Here is a 4,709-nt window from a genome sequence, read left to right on the forward strand (position 1 = left end):
CTACCCCTAAGTCAAACTCCCAGCCCACAAATGAGATTCTTATCTTCAATTAACTAGTAAAAGTGAAAGTAGATAACTGGAGGTGAGTAGGTGGACAATCACTTCATTTGGAAGCGGAAGTTCTGTAGGGCCACAGCAGTACTGAAGCTGACACATCTCAAGTTATAAGGTAGCTGGCTGCCTGGATGGTCTGGGATAGAAAATGAAAATTATGCCATTTATTAAATAAATATGTGTGAATCACTTTGAAAAAAAAAAAAGTGAAAGTAGCACTTAGCTCAAGTGGCAGAACCACAGCCTGGAGCAGAAAAGCCAAGCCAGCCAGAGTGTAAAGCCTTGAGTTTAAGCCCCAGTATTGGGTGGGTGGGGGGGAGACAAAGTAACAATGATGCTAAAGTGAGGAGACATTTGTTCTATTTATTTTTTTGCCAGTTCTGGGGCTTGAACTCAGGACCTGGGCATTGTCCTTGGACACTTTTTGCTCAAGGGTGGAGCTCTGCCACTTAGGCCACAGCACCACTTTCCACCTTTTATGAGTATGTGGTATCGAGGACTTTGTGCATGCTAGGGGAACACTCTACCACTAGGCCACTTTCTCAGCATGAGAAATAATTTGAAAAAGGGAGTTATGTGCTACTCACCATTGTTGATTTGCTGGTGTTTGGTAAGAAAGTCCAGAGGTAAGGTTTGTTTTCCTTCTGCAATCCATGGGAAGTCAGTATGGGGCACTGGCGGCATCTAGTGTCTGTGATAGGTATTGCTAACAATAATACTGGGTTCTCCCTCCACGCCCCCTCTCCTGGTCCTGGGGTTTGAACTCTGAAACTGGGAATGAGCTATTCCTGATTCATTTTGCTCAAGGCTAGAGCCTCATGGCTTTCCTTCCCAGCCTGGCTTTGATCACAGCTTTGTAAGTAGTTAGCATCACAGGTGTGAACCACCTGTGTGCAGATAACTGGATCCTTTTACCTTCAAGTAACTTACAATGGACTTGGTCTCCAGGGTTTAGAGACTTGAGAGATGGCATAGTCCTCAAGGAAAGGAGATTTTCTAGACACTTGACATTTAGCAAGTCACATTTCCTTTAATAACACAGAAAGATCTCACTTCTAGTTTTACATCTGTTTTCTTTCCATATTAAAAAAGAAGAAACTTTAAAGGGTAATCTTAGCTAATCAAGAGGCTGAGTGAGCTCTGAGGATCACAGTTAAAAGCCAGCACAGGGGCTGAGAGTTTGGCCTAATGGTAGAGTGCCTGTCTAGAAAGCATGAAGACCCAGGTTTGATTCCTTGGTACCACATACCCAGAAAAAACAGAAATGGTGCTGTGGCTCAAGTGGTAGAGCTCTAGCCTTGAGAAACCCCAAGGACAGTGCTCAGGCCCTGAGTTCAAACCCCCGGACTGGCAAAAAAAAAAAAAAAAAAGGGTAGGGGGGAGTTTGGTCTAGTGGTAGAGTCCTTGCCTAGCATGCACAAAGACCCGGTTTCGATTCATCAGTACCACATACATAGAAAAAAAGCTGGAAGTGGTGCTCTGGCTCAACTGGCAGGGCTCTAGCCTTAAGAAAGCCCAAGGATAGTGTTCAGGCCCTGAGTTCAAGCCCCAGGACTGCCCCCCACCAAAAAAAGCAAGCATAGGTAGGTAAGTCTATCCTCAGCATAGGTAGATAAGTCTCATCCTCAATTAGCCACCAAAAAGCCAGAAGTGAAACTGTGGTTCAAGTGGTAATGCCAGCTTTGAGTGAAAAAGCTAAGGGATTACATCCAGGCTCTGAGGTCAAGCCCCAGCACTGGCACAAAAAACAACCAAAAACTTATTTTATCACTTTTGTTTTTCAACTGTCTTCTATCAAAGACATAGAAACAACAAAAGAAACAGTGTAAAAGTGAAATACTGGGAAAGGAGAGAGCATAAAGTTATGAGAATCCTTCGCTAGGTTACAGATTCTACTATCTGTTGAACTGGAAAGATAAGGAAATATTCCTGGGTCCTGCCCTACCACTTGTCTTAACCCAGCCTGGCTTTGTTGATTAGTGATGGAGTCTAAAATGTTTCTGCTCAAGATGGCCTCAACCATGATTTGCAGATCTAAGTCTCTTGACTATCAAGAATTATGTGAACTCTGGTTCCTGGCTTGAAAAGGACTTTCAGTCTTTGTGATCCTAGTTTTCTTCCTTGGAGGGGTGTCTTCAGTTCCTTCTACACCCCACATGTAAGGTTCCTATCTTCAATCTTCAGAGGATTTCTTCTGCCCCATGGTGAGAACAGTCCGTTCCCACACATTTGATACCTGGATAGTGCTGGAGGGCTGGAAAGAAGTAAGTCCAGAAAGTTGGCACTGTAGTAGTTTACAGTGCTCTGAGTCGTCTGATAAATGACCTAGAGGCCTTTCCTTCCACTGTCTTCAGCTACATAACCGTCAACTGAATGGGAGAGGGTGTGGAGGAAGCAATGTCCACCATAACTGCAAGAAGGGCAGTGAGGAAGGATTAAAGGCTGAAGATGGAAAAACAGGTCCCCCTTTAAAGGGCCCATGTTGAGCATTTTTGTCTTAGGGCATGGGTAAACTGGCCAGATAATGGCTATATAAAGCCACAGAGAATCCAGAATAGGAACACAGCTAAAAATAGAGAGGAAAGCTGAGGAGGAGGTAGTAGCTGAACTTTTCTTGTTGGGCAGGCTATCCATGCAGCTGTTTTGGTGCTAAGTGGGATGTGGTAGAAGGGATTTAAGAGCAAAGAGGAGACTTGGAGGTAGCTGCCACTGTCCCAGGGTACAGGGAGGAAAGCACTCAGAGAAAATGTTCCATTTACTCAGTCTAGGAAAGTTAGCTAATATCTAAAAAGAGCCAGGAGGGGCTGGGAATGTGCCTTAGTGCTAAAGTGCTTCCCTAGCATGCATGAAGCCCTGATTTTGAGTGCCAGAAGTGATGCTATGGCTCAAGTGGTAGAATGCTAGCCTTGAGCAAAAAGAAACTCAGGGACAATGCCTAGGCCCTGAGTTCAAGCCCCAAGACTGGCAAAAAAATAATCAAAAGAGCAAGCCAGGTGCTGATGGCCATACAAGTAATCCTACTCAGGAAGATGAGCTCTGAGGATCGTGGTTCAAAGCTATCCCAGGCAGTAAAGTCCATGACTTTTTTTTTTGTGGGTCATAGGGCTTGAACTCAGTCTGAGTGCTGTCCCTGAACTCTTCAGCTCAAGGCTACCATCCTACCTTAGAGCCAAGCCCCACTTCCCATTTTTTAGAGGTAAATTGGAGATAGTCTCAGGATCTTTTTTGTGCCCAAGCTGGCTTTGAACCTTGATCCTCAGATCTCAGCCTCCTGAGTAGCTAGGATTACAGGCGTGAACTACCGAGCCCAGCAAGTCCGTGTTAACCAGTTAATCACCAGAAAACGAGAAATGGTGCTGTGGCTCAAAGTGGTAGAACACTTCAGCTCAAGGACAGCACCCAGGGCCAGAGTTGAAGCCCCATGACTGACATAAAAAAGTAAATAAGGGGGCTGGGAGTTTGGCCTAGTGGTTAAAGTGCTTGCCTAGCATGCATGAAGACCCGGGTTCGATTCCTCGGGAAAGATCCCCTTCTGGACACTAGTATCCCATGAGCCATTTTAACAAATTTTTTCTATTATAAGAGACAGGGCTCAAGTTTTTGAGTGAGGGGAAGAAAAATCATAGAATCATTGTGCTTGAAAGATACTTCCAGCTGGTGAGAGCAATAGAGGTCAATCTGACTGAACCATAATATATGTGCATGTAAATTACCATAGTGATACCTGTTTTGGTCAGGCATTGGTGGCTCACGCCTGTAATCCTAGCTACTCAAGAGGCTGAGATCTGAGGATGGTGGTTCAAAGCCAGCCTGGGCAGAAAAGTCCCCTTGAGACTATGGTAGAGTGCTTGCCTAGCATGCACAAAGCACTGGGTTTGATTCCTCAGTAAATATACACAGAAAAAGTCAGAAGTGGTGCTGTGGCTCAAGTGGTAGAGTGCTAGTCTTGAGAAAGCCCAAGGATAGTGCCCAGGCCCTGAGTTCAAGGCCCAGGAAAAAAAAAAAAACTAAACAAAAACCAAGGCTAAGGAGGCACCAGTGGCTCATGCCTATAATCATAGCTGCTCAAGAGGCTGACAGCTGAAGATAAGAGTTTGAACCTCTTACTTCTAATTAAGCACCACCACCACCACCACTACCACCACCAACAATAACAACAAATACAGAAGTAGAGCTGTGGCTCAAGTGGTAGAACCCTAATCTTGACAACAAAAACTCATGGACAACCCCTAAGCCCCGAGTTCAAGCTCCAGGACCAAACAAACAAAAACAACAAAAAAAAAATCCTATCCTACTGAGCCTTAAAAAAAAAATGTAGGGGCTGGGAGTTTGGCCTAGTGGTTAAAGTGCTTGCCTAGCATGCATGAAGACCCGGGTTTGATTCCTTGGTACCACATACCTAGAAAAAAGCCGGAAGCGGTGCTGAGGCTCAAGTGGTAGAGCTCTAGCCTTGAGAAAGTCCAAGGACAGCGCTCAGGCCCTGAGCTCAAGCCCAGGACTGGCAAAAAAAAAAAAAAAAGTAACTCTTTGGCAAGAATTAGAAGTAAGTCTTCATTTTTTGTGGCCACTTGGAAAACCTAAAGTTTGACTCTTCACTGATCCTCTGCAGTTACAACTCAGTAGATGACAGGAAAACAATACTCTAGCAGGAAGAA

Source organism: Megascapheus bottae, chromosome 5, assembly GCF_031878675.1.
Source record: "Megascapheus bottae isolate mThoBot1 chromosome 5, mThoBot2.hap1, whole genome shotgun sequence".
Lineage (NCBI taxonomy): Eukaryota > Metazoa > Chordata > Mammalia > Rodentia > Geomyidae > Megascapheus > Megascapheus bottae.